Source organism: Papilio xuthus, unplaced genomic scaffold (genome assembly GCF_000836235.2).
Source record: "Papilio xuthus unplaced genomic scaffold, Pxut_1.1 DF825946.1, whole genome shotgun sequence".
Taxonomy (NCBI): Eukaryota; Metazoa; Arthropoda; class Insecta; order Lepidoptera; family Papilionidae; genus Papilio; species Papilio xuthus.
In genome coordinates, this window is record NW_013532703.1 from 9,892,143 (window position 1) to 9,910,728 (window position 18,586).

The window sequence follows — 18,586 nt, forward strand, 5'->3', positions numbered from 1 at the left end:
TACTTCAAAACTTTATGTTTCTCCCATAATAATTCACAGCGCAGGGCTTCCATGTTGAAGCCACTCTATGCTTGTAAGTGTCACTAGAGCTTACCTTTATATTATTTTAATAACCAAACACTATAATAAAAAAAGAAATGTTCCTGCCAAGTTTCTTATAACATATCCGTGTAATATAGTTGTGAGTGTTAATTGTTTTCAATTTAAATTTTCACCGTAATCTCTATCGATAAGTCTTGTTTGATTAAACAACTAGGAAATACTCAGCGAATCTCCTATTCAGTGCGCCGTGGATTCCAGGAATTCCAGAGTGCTTACGGTGTTGTTAATTAAAGGGCTTAAAATTAACGCGTTTTTTTATTCTAGTAGATTTATTACCGATGTTAAACGTTGATCTATGATACATTGGTAATTAAATAATGTTGATTAAATCTACTACATAATTAAGTAAACACTGTAAGTTATTAGGGACATCGAAAGAACGTTTGTACGTTTGCTGTCAACATAAGGTGGTCGGTGCGAGAGAAAAATTGTATCTCAAATTTAAGGTTATTTTGTCAGATTGTCATCATTAAGAAAAGAAATCATTGTTTTAAAGGTTTTTAAATATCATAGACAACACTGCTGGTTTTTAATTTATTTTCAACACATTTGCTGATTAATAATTACTTACAACCACTAAGTATTTTTACGTATCGTGCAATGTATGGTTAGGGTGTAATAATTCCATCACCCCAGCCTGCCCCTTGAGGGTCTTGTGGGAAGAATGAGGAAATAAATTACGTGAAGAATAAGCAACAATATGCTTTTGAGGAAACTTTTATATTAAGGAGGCCAAGCGATACATTATGGCAATTATTCTCTATAAAGGTTTTGAGGTATTGTCTTTGGTACAGTGATGATGTGTACCAAATTATCAATATAAATATAACATCTAAAGTGCACATATTAAATGTAGCATTTTGATTTACTACACGATATAGATTTGTTATTTTATTTCTTTATAATTATAATTATATACAAATCACTCGTACTAAAACATAAACTTAAATGAAGAATATCATTAACCTTATTAGAAATTAAAATATAATCTATTTATTATTATTTTTTTAATTTGTGAAAATTTGTAAATTTCGCTAAGACATATAAGTAATTTTTTACATTCTAATATTATTTCAACGAGATATAGTAGAATGAAAAACCAATAATCTTCCCGATAGTTAAGATTAAATGAAGCCTCTTTTCAAATAACCGAGTTTATTTTAACATTAATGAAGGCTTCCTTTAATCAAAACTTCATCTTATCTAAGCTCTAAAAACCGATCGTCCGCCAACAACATTTCATGTTTTATTTTTATGCTCATCGAATTGTAAATCCATTAAAACTTGTCTCTGTTGTTAAAGTAAACACGGCGATGCCTCGCTTCAAAGTTAGCCCTTAAAAAAATTAATGAGAACTTCCTGATTAGGTACATTCCCCGACACCGCTACTCTGTATGTGACATGCGCCTATTTTTATATTCCGAGACAAGTTTACGATTTAATCTTCATAACTTTACATTTTGAATGTCTGGAGTATTCCGGTTTATGTGGCGCGTTAATCCAGCGCTGTATAAATATCGCCCGCGGCCTCAACAGCGAATAAAGAATTGTATAAAGAACTCGTATGGTTATTGTGACTGTCGCCGCCATTGTCAAGTTAATATCTGTATCCAACAAAGGAGGGACGTTTGTACCGATTCCAAAAAACGAATAAAGCTGGACCGAGGGCGTCGGCGTCAGATTATAGGCATAAATTATTAGTTACTTTTGTTCAATACGCGGCGATGCTCGCCGGCCATTCAATTACTCGGACGGACCTTACGAGGCACGTTGGATCTTTTTCAGATGTTTGTGTTAGGGATTAGTCGGTGGATATCTGTGCCGGTATCTCCGTGAGATAAGTACGAATATACGTCAACGTCGGCCGACTAAGCCGATTATTTTAAATGTATTCACTTCCTTAATGGAGGTCATTTTTCACTTGGCGCTGCTCTGACTTACTGAAGATTTTAGGTTATGATCCGGTCAATGACTGCCAGGGATTATAAAACAGATGCAATGCTTTTAATATTGTCATGGGGATAATATTTTACGTGTTTATTGCCTCATTTGTTCCTGATATTATATAGAAGTTCATTTAATATTTGTAGTAATAAGTTTCGTACAAATTGGTACTGTTTTGAAACATACTAATAACTTAAACAGTTTCACAAAATTTTATTTTTACAGGTAAGAAAATTTTGAAATTATTACCGATTTTAAGAATATATAGAACCAAAGCAACATATAAATTCATGCAACGTTTACAAAACAAACGGATAATAATAATAAAAATACCCAAATGAATGCGCTACACTGCCCACTAAATTCCAAACACACTAAATATTCAAATAAAAAAGTAAACTAATAATAGTATTGAATCGGTCGCCCACCTGCTTGGGCATTGACAAACGCTACACTCGGCTCCCGAGGCACTCTACTTCTCAGATCCGAGACCCAAATAATATACATATCATTATTCGGGCTTGCGCTCTCATAAATATTACTTACAAATTCGCCGGCTGACGGCGCGGTGGCGCTGCGGTAATTTTTCTTCAAAATAAACCTCGAGAGCAGCGAAGTGGAAGCTTCGGTGCAAATAAGCTTTATTGTGAACTAGCGACATCTAACTTTTATTTGGTAACTTAAGTACAATCTAATAAATGAAATAGAAAATGCATTGTTATATAAAAACTCGGTAGTTCGACTCCTTCTTTCACTATTTTCGTGAACCATTCCTTGGTACAATAATTGTTTACCTTCACTCCTTTGTGAATTTAAGTAACATAATTGTAAAAAAAGCTATAATAATAAATTTTAATTTTAGATATTTATGCTGAAATTAATAAACGTTGCTCTGACTTTGCTTAGACTTACCTTACGCCAATCTTATATCAGGCTTTGCTCAGACTTATCTCAAAATCGAATTTATAGTCGTTATGGGTTAGGCATGTACTGAGCCAGAGCTAAGACAAATTTTGACAGTATTTCTATTCACATTAGACTAAAAATAAATATTACTTGTTTAATTTAATATTGCCACTTCGTTTACCCGCTTAAATCATAAACTGTACAATTCATTGCTTGTTCAAAAAATTACCCTAAGAATTAAAATTAAATGAACATTTATAACCCTTTGCTTTAAAACATTGATCACAATACGCCCCTATAACCCTGTTATGTTCGCAAATTATAACAAGTTTTTTCACAGACAGACCAGAGCAGGGTGTTACCGGGCAGGTGGCTATCTAATTAATTAATAGGGTTCCCCCACCCATATACAGGGGTTGAAATTAAATGTGTATTTTGCATTTTTTCACCCGCAGTTCACATCGCATGCCGTCGTCCGGCTGTTATAATTAATAATATAATATACGTACAATTGTTTGGGTAACATCGAATACACCAATTTAAAAGGAAATATCAAAATTAAATTTGGAAAATCTTATTAAGTGAATGGTAGAACTGGATTACGAGAATTAATTTGTATTTTATAAAATGTCGTATGATAAAATTTACTACGTACTCTTCTTAGTTCTATGACAGTAGTTTAGTACGTTCGTAAATCTACCGAAAAGATTATTTTGAAGTGCAATGACTCAGACATTTTTAAAACAATTTTGTAACAATAGCTAACTTTACTTTGTTGGATAACTGTGAATAGTAAAATTTGACGGCCAATTTAAAAATGTAATTCCAAGAATATGTTAGGACTTGTCTACGTGATATTACAGGACGTCACCCTTCGCGTGTCGGCGCGGGGTGGGCCGGCCGCGTCGCGACGCGCTTTATCACTTGTCTACATCACATTACATCGTTATTACTACTCTACTGTGCATATTGTGCGTCAAGAGATAAGTTGTACCTTCACTTATTCAAAATTTACCTTGATATTGTGATAATGGTACTAAGCAACTGGCAAAGTAGAAATTGTTAGAGAAAAAAATAAATACAACGCGTTTTTGTCATTGATAATAACGTCAGTAAACAGCACTCATTTTACATTGTCTTGTTTAGAAAAAGCATTGTGTAGAATCAATGTTAGTTTTTATATTTTGATAAATTCGTAACTTATGAAAAAAAATATCACCTAATTATGATAATTAAAAAATGCAGTTGAATGTTACTTTATTAATTGTATACTGTGGTCCGCAACTCTTTATATTAAGTACGCACCTATAATTATATTACGTTGAAGTTTCACGACTAGTAATTAACATACAGCGTGTACGAGCATTTTCTTAGAATTAATTCTGATGTTTTGACAGTTTGACTTATTCTAAAAGTACAACTCGACTTTTTTTAAATAAACTAGAATGACGTTGTACTCGACGAGGGTTACAATGACAGTGTTAAGTGGAAAACATCGTTAATAGGTAATTACAATGTAAAAATAATTATAAAAACTTTTTATACTTTATCTCTCTAATAATTAATAGTATAAGATACTAATAGCCAGTTTTAAATTTGAAAGATGCACCTTACTGAAAAAAAAAAACTTTTTAATTGCGATCGCAATTGCAGATACAATTTTACAAAATCCTGTCTAATTGGAATGCAAGCTTTTGAAGCGAAAAGTGACAATTTATGAATGATTTTTTAACAATTTCCTATACTAATAAACTAATTTTGTAATATGATCATTTGAGTACTAAGTAAACTTAAATAAAACGAATGGATATGTAATTAAATAGACACGCAACGAGTTCGTCGACAGAAATACATCTGTTTTATCTCCGCAATGAATTATGTAGATAATTTGAAACATTACTGATAGCAATAGCATTCGAACCCGAGATGTCTGAACGTGTAGCAACTATTAGATACTTAATTAAACAACTTAACAAGGAAATTACATCATTATCTTACAAGCCACGCGGACATAATGATTCAGGAAATGTCTGTTTTATCTCACATATCGATAATGATAAATTGTCCCCACCTAAGTCATAAAGCATAAGAGATAATAATATCCAATCCGTTGCGAATGACTGCAATACAAACGTAAAATGAATTGATAGATACGAAGCTTATCTCATTTACATATTAACCTGCCGATTCACTAAAGAACACGACGACTAAACTATTTATATATCTTTGAAACGATCCGCTCGATACACTAAAACCAGTTTCTTTACAAGTGCATTGGATATTTCCCTTTGTAAATAAAACCGCCTACGTTTAGTTGCCTACGTTATTATACTTATAACTTTGGTAAGGACAAATCGTTGAAAATATAGCGCTATAAAAGTAAACCACAAGACCGATACAAATATTAACATAAGCAGACCGAAGCGATAATCATTTCAATGGCCTATTGTTGTTAAATTTTATAAGGATTTTAAACATTATTACTATCATATTTTGTTGTTATCTGATCTCCAAGTAAAGCCGCTTAACCCTTAATTCGACGAAATTTTTTGTAGCAAAAAAACTGTTTTTCTTTTAGTAAAGTCATACTTACGTAATTTTCTCTAGACTAGTTCAGTAGATTTTTTTAATTAGATCGTCACACTGGATACCATCGAATTAAGGGTTAATACATATTATCTTATATCTTTAAATGAGCAATAATATTTTTGTATAACATAATTGGAATCTCGGAATCGGCTCAAACGATTTTCATAAAATTTAGTATATAGTGGGTTTCGGGGGCGATAAATCGATCTAGCTAGGAATTATTTTAAGAAAATGTCATTTTATTCGTGTGTTATCGATAATCGACTTAAACATAAACTTAAGTTAAGTTTATGTCTAAGTTCTATCGGTTAGATCGAAAAATATTATACATATTTCATCATTTTATTAGTAATTCGTATTTAAATATAACTTCCAAAAAACACAATTTAAAAAAAATACCGGTCATCCAGATTTTATTCTTTATTCCATTATGTTTTGCTTCTTTTTTTTAATAATTTGATGACATAAGACATGTCTTCTAGATATATATCAGGGTAACAGGGCACGAGGTCGTGCTCTATAATCTTATAATTAACAAAGTCTTCCACTTCACCTTTAAAATGTATGTCATTTAAAAAATTTCTTTCATTAAGTGATAGAAAGTTCCCTACAAAGAAAACTGCATAGCAACTTCATAATTCGTTACGGGCGGAACGTTTTGAAGTAGCGAATCTTAAAAGCGATGGAAAATTTAAAAGAGCTTGCAAAGAAAATTAAGAAGCCGGAGACAGCGCTTTACCTAAACTAGTTGCTTATAACTTTGTTATATTCATCTGAAGAGTTACCTCGTTATCGCATTTACTTAGCCATACCCGGATTTTTTTTTCTAATTACGCAAAGGTAGTCTCAGTAATGAGCCAGATTGTTAGAGCTGACGGCCGCCTTTGTGGCAAGTGTCGCAGTCATTTTCATTAATATTAAATGTATATTTTAACAAGTATACCCACTTGAAACACCGCCGAGTGGTTACTTGACGAATAACAAGTTGAATACAGAAATATATTTTTTATATATTTTTATATTACAAACATTGGGTGTTAATAATTTTATATTTTGTTATTTTAATAAAATTGTTTCGTTATATTTACACATTAACTTGAATGAATAAATGCTATAAAGTGCGCATATGTTTTTTGTTTCTTTGTTTGTTTTTAAACGTTCCATCTGTAAATCAGCGTAGGAACAGTTTAGTCTGTTTACTGGTTCCCTGAGCTGGCATCCTTTTGGCACTCTATTATATTAAGTTTGTGCCTCATATGTGTTTTATATCTTTTTATGTCTGTTATCGATTTACCAACAACATTTTTTGTCCTTATATTTTATCTTTATTACATTAAATGATACAATCGGTTTTGTTGAATTAAGAAACCTATATAACTATAGTTAGGAAATTTTATTATCATTTAATGAGTAAGCGTGTTGTTGCCTGTCGGGCGTTGCATTTAGGATCCTCCCGTGGCAACGTTTCACGCGATCTTTCGTGTTACCTATCTCCATCAGCTACGAAGAGTGATAAGTATTATATGTTATCTCACTAAAACGTGTTGCTTACGTTCGAACGAGTGGAAAAATAGAAATGTGGAATCTAAGGATTATTCTAGTCTACATTTATTCTCAACTTTAACTACGTTTCGTTTAACCTAACAGCAACCAGTCGTCCGCTCGGTTACGATATACGGCTAAGATAAATTCTCCTCATTTTTCTTCCGCTCACAAGCCGTCACAGTATAAATGCTCCGAGTGTCTTTTTTGTTCGCACAACTGAAGGAATTACAACATTAATCAGACGAAATGAACCCTTTAGCGAAGTGTCAAAAGGTTTACACAGATCTGAGCACTAACGAGCGGCGCTCATCCCTCAGCGAAACAAAAGAATGCTGAGTGCGCTATCTGCACATCGGCGCGTGTTTTGCACCTCGCCCGCCGCCGCCGACGCGGCGTCGCACGCAACACGACTCGCTCTCTCCTAGATAAGCTTAAAGACCCGACGCTTTGTTTGACCGACTACATTAACTCAAGCCCGTGATGTAACTTTGGAGATTGTTAAATTGAATGCGGGAGTACTTATTCATTGTCGTTTTATCGCGGCCCGTTGTTTCTTTTTCGTGTTATCGTGAGACGAGGCGAGCTTTGACATTATAAAAGAGTCAATGCTAAAGTCAAGATGGAAAGCCTTTTGTGTGGGGAGTCAAGCGGATAAATAGACAGGTCTGTCGCAGTCCTGTAGCTATTGACCGATTGCGATGTCGTTTAAATTCCGTCGCGGGTGACATTCGGTTGAATGGACGGGTGTCGGTGTGCAGACCGGTCTGTGTTGTTAGGAGTATGTGTTAGGACCGTCGGGTCGTCCGAGCAAACATTTCCGGTTGATTAGAGGAGGCGCGAATCGTCCGGCACACCTGTGCAGCCCTCGCCTCGCCTCACTTCGACTTCCCTCGGCGCTTTGTTTCACAATTCGACCCGATCCGTCGGCGAAGTTTTATCGCGAAACATCCGAGCGATGCGGGCGCCGTTTGACTTTACCTCATTGAAATCGGAATTGTATTTTAATATAAAATATTTTATTTCCTTCCGCACAGCTGGTGCATTCAGTTTTCATTTCAAAATATTTGACATTACGAGAATTGTCTAACGGGAAAACATTCGGGCGTTTTATTTTTTATGAAATGATAAAGCATATTCATTTATTATGATGTATAAAAAAGATATTGCTTGTTTATGAAGGTCTATTTTTATAGGTATTTAAGGGTAGATTGTCTTTATCGGCACTGAATAATGGTGGTAACGGTTATCCAAAGAGGTAATAAAGATGGGTTAAGTCCATTACAAATAAAGCAGTATTTTTACGCAGTTATAAAGATTGATGTCACATTGTTTAATGTATTATAATTATAGGTCTTTCAAAAGTAAGACATTGCTTAATTCGTTTCAATTTGTTTCAGGACATGAAAGCTGTGTGAAGTTTATGATATTGCGTTGCGGAATGTTATAACATCGAATAACTGGCCACATCTTAGGTGAGTGAAATTAAGTTTGCATATAACGCCCGCAGTGTGGGCACTACCCCCAGCTCATAGGACTCGTGTACCGAAATTGGTTCAAAGCTGCCAATATTTGTACGATACACAGTGACCGTCCTCTAGAAATATACGATCTAGTTTTAGGTTAGCTCTAGAAGTATAGAATAAATATGATTATAAAGTATATCTAAGTTTTTAGTACGCATACATAACAATAGTAAATGGCTTAAAGATTCTATGATCTAACAGAAATGTTTCATATTTTTTACTGCATATCAACCAAATTTTTGACAGCCAATCGTCAATTAATGTTTAAGGATACGGATTCCCAATCACACGGCCGAGAGTTCGAATCCCGCCATTCGACTATTGTCGTAAACCATATCCTAGCACAAGCGTAGAGCTTAGTTGGAATGGTAAAAGAAATATCAGTAAATACACAAAAATCCGCTAATATTTTAATTATTTTTTTTTGGGTCTTTAATCAAAACAATTATTTAATTCTCAAGTATTATGCTATCTTGTTTTCTTACCGCCTACATTAAATAAGTAATCGTATCTATCTAAGGTGGTAGAAGAAGCAGTAATTTGTATCTGTTTTTTCAATAAAGCAACACCTGCGCTCCAGTCATTTGTACAACGTTCTGTGCGCCGTAACCTCTGTAAACGTACAACCATTTGTTGCCAGATTGAAAAACTGTTCCGCACAACAACTACCAACTATTTGGTTGCACGCTTTCTCTACTTATTTTATTTTTTTACCACCTTTGTTATTGTGTACTCTTTTTCCTTTTGTTTACGTGTAGTTTTTATTAAATGAATCAATTTAAAGCTGACAGATACTAACAATTCAATATACCATGCGTAGACCAGATTTTATGACGGCAGAACATCATTGTTCAATAACTCGTTCGAATTCCCTCATACGGACTAATGACTAATGAAAATGATTGGTCGATGTAAAGCAAGCTTTGTGCGGAAACAAGACATCTCTCGCACTCACAATGTAACCGAATTTTCGACAAATGAAACAGCACCCTAATTGGTATAATGTTATTTACCGTTTTGTCGACAATTGAACATAGGTATTATGTATAACTGGTTATACATAATGCTTGGATAACACTATTACATGTATCCGATTTGTAAAGGACTCGGCATCTGTATAGACTGAGATGGTAAGCGTAACCAATCTTGGTAGATTGCGCGACCACATTCTCAACACGTCAATACCTTCAACGTAATTACGGTGGACAGTTGCAGGTTGTTTAGCCTTTACCAGTTGCGTTTCTTATCGTTTTGTAACCGTTGAACACTCGTGCGCATGTTACTAAGTGTACAAGAAAATCATTTTAGAATAAATTGTTAAATTTATTTAGATACTGCTCTTTGAAATATTTACACTAGAGATTATATTTGGTTAGGTTTCTAATAATAAAAATAACAATTATAAAATGAGTTTTGATAATTAATAAACGTTAAGTTAATGTAACGCTAAGCGAATGGACAAATCTTTAATGTGTTTGCTAATAGGTTATTTATTGCATTCGACACATATGAAAACATTTACGATTCTTAAGCTTTTCACAAGAACTGTGACAAAGTTCTTAATGTTCTTTTTCGTTTTTGCAGCCATATTTAGCTTGCCCTCTGTAAATCCACTTCGTCGAATTTGTTACGCGTGTACATTTTGAGCGGTCTGGTATTAACTTTGACACATATTACGCCCCCGAAGATAAAAATGTGGCGATGGTATGTCACTTCCAGAACTGACTTGAAATGGGCGTAGCTTTTTTAAATTAAAAATAACTTTTTTATTTGTATTTCATTGATTTTGTAAATTGAATATTTTAGGTAACAAATCTAGGGTTCCTTTAACTTCAATGTTTTGTTATTAATTGTGTGTTAGTGTTTCAGCAACAAACTTTGATGCATTTACCGTCGTTAATTGCCAATTATTGTTTAGTTTAGATTTAATACGAATATTAATAAACAGCTTAAGTGGTTACAGGACTCTGAGTGCGATTAGAGATTACCAAGAATTTTATGACTCTACTAAAGTTTAGTTGTAAATATCAAATCCACAGATGTTTAGTATCGTACATTGAATATACTTTGTTACATCGTATTTCACGGTCTCTCACATTGTAAATCACCTTTTCAAATTGCCGTATGCTCGCATACAATAAAACTTAAGATGTACGCCCTTAAACTGATGTTCAAAAACTCAACACAATATTTTGAATTCAAATAAATCCAAATACCGTACACAAGAGCTTATCTTTTTGTTAACAAAACTATTATTGTGATCGATGGATGTTAAACGTAATTTATTAAAGGTTTTAAGGAAATAAATAGGCCCCATTTAAGATGGATCTCGTTTGATTGTTCTTGCTACACCGCTCGTATTGTCAACTCGTTTTAAAGACGATATATGACCGATCATTCCTCACAGCATCTCCCCTACGTATTTAAAGGGACATATTTGAACGATGTGTGTTTAACAATGTTGAGAGCAATGTGCCTGCGTCCTTTTTTATTTTTTTTAGTCATTATGTTATTTTGAAACTAAATTCTTTCTTCATCTCTTAAGCTTGTTTATTTTTAATTATAGTCGCTTTTAGATATAATGTATGCAGTAGATGTGTAATATGTTAAATAACATTGTTAAAACATGCTTGTAATTAATTCGTAATCATAACAATATTAAAACATATGTTACTTTATTCATTGTAATATACTGCGCATGAGCATTGAATATTATTTTTAATTTGCTATCATTGCTTCCAAGAATAGTGCACAAAAGAAATTACATTAAGATTGTGTTAAGCGTGCTTTTATTTTCCAATTACTTAACATTATATTTAACCGAATAGTAGTTTACATAAACTAAGCACGACTTCATTATAATACAAATTTAAGTTTGTATCACGTAGCAGTTTCCCTGATTAAGTGTACCGTATCATGCACCTATATTGAATGGCGACAGCGCGGCAAATAGCCGATCCTGGACTCAACAATGAATTCATACATGACGTTACAAAATATCGAATATGGCATTAAATTATTTTTTATTTGGCAAAAAAGTTAATAATTAAATTTTAAAAAAAGGAATTAGTATAACACTTTTAAATGAATAATTAATTTAATTGTTCTTTAATTGTTTTACATGCATTTTGTACATATTATACTATCTTTAAATGATAGGTATGGATGTCATATAAGTAAGAAATTAAAATTTTTAATTCATACTTGTTTACCTATTCTTTTAGTAATAAAAAAAATATTCAGTCATATCAAGATTCTTTCATTGCTCGATGTTCTGATTTCGATAGGCTCATGCGGGCTCTAAATTGAGGCTCCGATGGTCGGTCAGACATTATGTTCCTCGATCGACATGCTTTTGTCAGGGCGATTCAAAGGTGGTTATCTAAAAGTGGGTCAGCAGGGATTTATAAATGGCCCATTCAGTTATACGTGGATACCTTGTATGTATTACTTCATTCAACCCTTTCATCTTTTTTGTTGATGTGAATGAGGTGTTTTATTTTTGTGACATTTACTTCTATGTATTAAAACAATTTGTCATTCGTAAATGTTATCAATATCTTTTTTAATTCCAGTGACAAATTATTGTTCTTTGCGTAAAATGGAACTGCTTTTATTTTCTTAAGTTATAACTGTTATTGAGTGTAGTTAAATCTAATTTTGAAATGTAATGTAAATATCTTTAAAGAACACATTCACAAAATTTCCAGTTTCCAACAATTTGGCAGCAGTAGACCAATCGCTTTACATGCTCTCAAGCCAAACCTCTAAGCTATTAGGCAACCGGTCAGATAAAATTCTCAAACGAATATAAAATAAAACACAGTGGGTTTCCATTTTAAGAGCCATCATGTTTTAGAAATGGCCCGTCAAAATAAATGGCGGGTGAAAAATTCGTCGGAAATATAAACAAAGGCTTGTTCGGTCGCATTCGCCGCGGGGAGGTGAGCGCGTCATTTCGGCAGGCGGATAAGTGCGGGCGTAATCTGTGCTCCGGCTCGTGTAAATGCAAATTGTCCCATAAAGCCATCGCTCAGCCTCGCCCGCTTCACCCCCTCGCCTCACCGCCCCGGTGCCCTAATGAAGAGCATCTCCTCGTCCAGAGCCCACGTACGTCATCTCAACAGCGGTTTACTGTCCCGTACTGCTTGGAATTACACTCCTCCTAAATTGGTTTACGTACGACATACTCTGAATCCCTACGGCCAAAGTAACTACATTTACAGTATTTATTTTAACCTAAGTAAATTATTTATTAAATATCGTACATAAATAATGAACTACTTGAACGTCTACAATTTTAACATTTTCTAATTCGCTTTATTGGATTATCCAACAAGGGATAACGTGTAGTCGACACCTAAAAAAAATAAAAAGTAACAAATTGAGTATATTTGATGCAGAATTGTGTTCGCGTCTAGACTACGGTTGCGACTTCAATTTAAAGTTAAACGGCGATCGGTGCCACTTCCAGTTTTATTCTCATTATTCGTCTTTGTTTCGCGATTGTTGGAATGCAAATAACGTGCATTCACTTTAACTAGTCTGAGGCGAGGGCTGCATACATATGAGCTGTGTTGTCAAAAGCGCCTGCGCGAAGTGAACAAGAAATTTTAACACCAAAATACCTGTTCAAGAAGGGCGAAGGGTAAACGTGGAATATCGACGTGCAATATCGCGGTCTACTAATTTTAAGCGCCACGCGATACTAACAAATGATTCGCGACTTATAAATGTTTCGAAGAACAAAGAGTTTCCCCTTAAGCGGTCGTAGATGAAACAATACGTAGCCGCACGGGGACTCCGTGTTGAATTACAAATACGTTGACTCGTCGTGAATTCGAATGGGGCGGACTATTTGTACCTTGGTCTCGCGTACGATATAGTTTCTTTGTTATATCGTTACATCATGTGTAGACGAACTCGCGGCTAACATTTGCGCTGTTCAACTCTATTATAGGGTCTACTCGAACGTGGCATGAGAATGTTTTGCGTTGTTGAGCTCCGAACGAATAATGTTTTGTTGTTTACTGTTCACCAAGCGGTATAACGGTACCGCATAAAGTACACCAGAATATGTTAGTCTAAAGAGAACAGAGCCCGGGCGAATGTACTATGTACGTTGTATCCTGTTCTTTGAATTTATAAATGAGAAACAAACAAAAGGTACGGTACGTCGTGACAATAGCGTTCCTAAGAATCTTGCGGAAGTTAGATACAGCGCTCATTATAAAATATATAAAAGTTATCATGTTGAATCTTGATAGATGCGCATTAGTAGATTTCAGATGTTATTCATTACTTCTTTTTTAAATCTTGTTCTCAAAACAGGGTTTTTTTATTTGGTGTTTTAAATATTACGTAACTTGATTTAAATGTTTTATTTTGATTCTTTAAGATTGCGAGTCTAATTCGTAACAATGTTATAAATAATATCGCTGCATGTTACTTTACTGGACTGAATCGCCGGAGAGGTCGTGACGAATGAAATAATTGTTGTATTAGTTGTCGAGATAGATTATTGTGGAAGTTTTGTAACGGGCGTTGAAGCGAAACGGTGGGAACGTTATAAATTTCGTTTAATCTACATTTGATCCGAACGGATTTCTCGATGGTTTTTTTAACCACATTACACATCACTTTTTTTCTGGTCGGTTTCCATAATCTTAGTATTGTTTTTATTACGTTGAAAAATTGCGCTTAAATTAGGAATGAAAATTATTTGTGAGAAACTCTAATAACATTTACTAACGAGCGAGTTCTTAAAAAACAGATAAATTAAATACATTGTTTTATATTGTATACGTACTAAAGTTTATTATTTAACCACATTATATAGTTTATTTTTAAACATAAACAGGCTATAGCAGTAGTTTTGTGTTGATGCGACATAACTCCGTACTACAGAATATGTCTAAAGTAGGAAGATGAAAGTTTGCGCGAAGAAATATTTTTCTTTTAGAAAAATTATAATACTAAAAATTTTTATATACATTTATGTATTCTCACGCAGTAAAGTACGCAACGTTTTAGAATAAAAGCGTAGACTTTTTATATAAAACGAGACGAAGCAAGCGTCGTCCGACATTCGATACAGGGATGTCGACTCGTATAACATAGTATCATCATCGGATAACGGGGCTGCTGTTATTGTGGTAGCTGGGTAAGCCTCGTGGGAGATCTTTGGATACGCTTCATATAATTTGCCGTGTTTAAATTGTCTTTATGTCTCGCTTTCTATTTTATAATACAGTCAATATCCATTCGAAGCATGTCAATTAAATACCAATAAAGATTAATATATTGTGATAAATTATATTTAATTTTCTGAACGTTTTCTTCTGAAATTCTAGATTTTTACAACGGGTTGAATATCCTGGTCCTCGTAAATTAAAAACTTTTTAAATTTTTTCAAAATAAAGTAAATAATTGCTTCAAAAGCTTTTATCAAATGTTTAATATTTGTATTGAAAGTTATGATATTAAGACAATATTTAAATACAGAATATTGTAGATTAATATCTTCATATAGGTTAGATTCAACTGAACGAAAGATATGTAAAATTATGAAGATTTCAACGTCACAGACAGTTAAGAGATCGAAAAAGGAATGTCTATATCTCCGCATAATAGAACCTGAAATATGAGAAACATAAAATCTTACTAGCTGTCGCCCGCGATTCCGTCCGCGTGGGTTAAAAATAGATGTTGGCCGATTCTCAGACCTACTCAATATGCTCACAAAATTTCATGAGAATCGGTCAAGCGGTTTCGGAGGGGTATGGGAACGAAAATTGTGACACGAGAATTTTATATATAAGATTAACAAAATCCCTTACATAAACGTTCATTAAAAGTGGATTAAAAATCCGTATAAAATCACAGCTTGCATTGTCTTTATTGGCCGTTCCCTATGAAAGGAAGCAGCTGATGTGCTTCGAAGACAGGTTGCATGCAAGCGTAAGCGACTTGGTTACGGTACTTACGACGCATTCACGTTTTTACAATCATTTCTACTCCAATGGGCAATGGAAGGCAGGATGCGTACCTGCTATAGAATTTCAAAGACATGTTACAGTTTTCTTTTTTTGTTTTGCTTTACATCGTTCCAGCGATACCGAGTTGCGTGAATTGAACTTTGTGCATTTCCATTGCGTTTTATTTGTACGTTTGTTTATTGTGATATGAATATAATAAGAAATGTATAGTAATAAAAACATAATTACGTAATAATTAAAATACAAATTTATGTTCTTGACCTAAACCTTTGTTGATTTCTTAGTGGTATTTAATTGTGTGATTAATGAAGTAAAGTTTTAAAAGCATCACAGATTTCCGAGCTTAATGGGGCAAATTCGAGGATTTGTCGTGGATAGCTAGAAATTGTGTTATAATTTGTTTTTTGTTTCAAGCTCACTAATTTTGATTGAAGCTTCAAGCAAATAGCTCTTTAATATTTTACATTGAAGACAATAATAATGTTTTCATAACTTATCTGACTAGTCACAAACTATCTAGCAAATTAACTTTTCTTGTTACCTTTTTTCTAGCTAAAAATACAAGATATTCGATCTTCACTTCGTATTTTCTTTTCCCAAGGTGATAGCAAACGGTTTGATTAACACGTTACGTAAGTGGAAAGCTGTTTGGGGTCTCGATATCGCAATCAGCGTCCAAAGGGTAAATCGAATTAATCAGCTCGATATGGCCTTTGAGCGTTGCCAACAATTTGGAGACATATTGATTAATAAATACACTAGGAAGGTCTGGAGCTCTTCGTAAATTGAATGATTAGAAAAACTCCCACAGGTATTACGGACTTTTTCAGTTCAGAAGTAGACTATTTAATTATCGTAATGGGCTTAAAATATTAATCGTTCGCCACGAAATTGGATAGCCCGTGACATATAATACAGATCGTAATTGACAATTATGAAACTCTTTATTGAAAGTGAAAGGTAACTATTAGTTACATAGCTATTCCATTTATTCGTTTAATTAATTACAGTTAGAATTTGATATTTCTGTGAGCTGTAATGCGAAATTACTATAATAACTATAACAATAAATTATGCTGAAAGCGCTAGTGGCTCAGGGGTCAAGCACTTGACTTGCAATCTGCAGGTCCTGGGTTCAATTCCAGCCATGTACCAATGTTTTTTTACATATGTACATTTATCCTACGTTCTTACGGTGATGCAACCTGCACATATCTGAGAAGAAATTCAAAGATCTGTGTGAAGTCAACCAAACCCGCACTTGGCAGCGTTGTTGACTATGGCCTAGTCACCCCTATCTTAGGGTAGGCTCCGAGCCCATCGGTGGGGACGTATAGTGAGCTGAAGATGATGAATAATGCTGAAACTAAAGTAAATCAAATCATTATACAACTATTTTTTTTTTTGCTTTCTTCATCAGCTCACTATACGTCTCCACTTAGGGCTCGGAGCGTACCCTAAGATAGAGGTGACTCGGTCATCTTCGACCACGCTGGCCCAGTGCGGTTTGGTTGATTTCACACATATTTTTGAATTTCTTCTCATTTCGTTTGCATTACGTTTTCCTTCGCCGTAAGAACGGCCGATAATTGTATTTATGTGAATCAAAAAACACATTGGTTGATTGCGGGATTCGAACCCAGGACTTGCAGATTACAAGTCAAGCGTTTAAGCCCTGAGCCACTAACGCTCTTAATATTTCTTTAACGTTTAGTACGTAACAAGTTCTTATTATGCAAAAGTCTTAACGATTATTATAAACTGATATCGAAAAAATTACGATTGCTTAATCATTTTCCTATAATTAATTGAAGTATATCAATCATCAATAAAATATTCCACCCGTTTGTTTGGTTTCCGGATGAGTATCTATAAAATATTAAATTGGATGTTAATATCTTTGTATAAAGAATTTCAATGAACGTGACCTCCGTTTAACCTATTTCAATACGTCATTACGTGATCCTTTTCTTGAAGTAACGGTACTCAACGAAATTACTAAGAACGTGGAATACTTTTTCTACAGTTGTTCAAGGTTACAACGCTTAAATTTACTGCATGTAAAAATATTGCTTGGGAATGATAAAAAAATAAGGTTCTTTATTTCAATAAAGGAAAGGTTTGAAATGTATTTACAATTATAATACTAAGTTACGAGTAGATATTATCGCGGAATATAGCCTTAAGTCATCTAAACTATTTTTAAATCCTAAAATGCGGTAAAAATAATTCAGTTAACAAACTTACGACAGAACTTTTCAAGTAAGAGCAATTTGTTTCTCAGCAATAAGAATATAAAATGAGCAAACTGCTAGTCTAAATTTATCGTCGGTAAACCAAACCCTTTTCCGTTTTAAAAAGTCTGCGCGAAATCTCATAGAATTACGGCGCGCCGAGTTGCGCTTTTGCTCAGACCCATGGTTAGTTGGAATTGAAATCCTTCCATTCATTCGTTCATTCATTCATAAAAGGCATTACTGTCGCCAGCGCGCACCCTACAACCCCACGTCTCGGATGCAAACTCGGAATACGTTACGGGCAATCTCTCGTATACTGCAATATGGAATAGAAACGTAAACGTCGGATTTTGTTGCAAGTTACGCTTACAGAGTAGGTAGTGAACTAAGCCCCATGAGGGCGTGTGAGCTTTGAATCGCCGGGTACCGATTCGTGAACCTGAAAACTTAAATTGAAAGAAATGTATTAGCTGGCAATTTTATTGGATATTGCAGATAATATTTAATACTGAAAATCTTTATAAAAATATATGACTTTAAATAAGATCAATATATATTTGTATTGTGAATGAATGATATCCATTTATAATTTATGGGAAAACTATTTTTTATTTACTTTCGTGTTGCTTGAAAAGTTTGTTACAGTTAAATCTTGCTCTATTAAGGAACATATTCAAATTGATTATCTTACACCTTTATCTTACAATTTAATAAAACACTATCTGTCGCCAGCGATTCCGTC

General features: G+C 34.0%; 1 protein-coding gene across 1 annotated transcript in view; it reads left to right on the forward strand.

Annotated features, from left to right (window-relative positions):
* The window catches only part of LOC106124815 (leucine-rich repeat-containing protein 4B), a 61,914-nt gene that overhangs the window by 32,534 nt on the left and 10,794 nt on the right, over positions 1 to 18,586 (forward strand). The window contains exon 2 of the mRNA XM_013321793.1: positions 8,484 to 8,558. The gene's annotated coding sequence lies outside the window, so the exon portion shown is untranslated. The remainder of the gene's footprint in view (positions 1 to 8,483; positions 8,559 to 18,586) is intronic.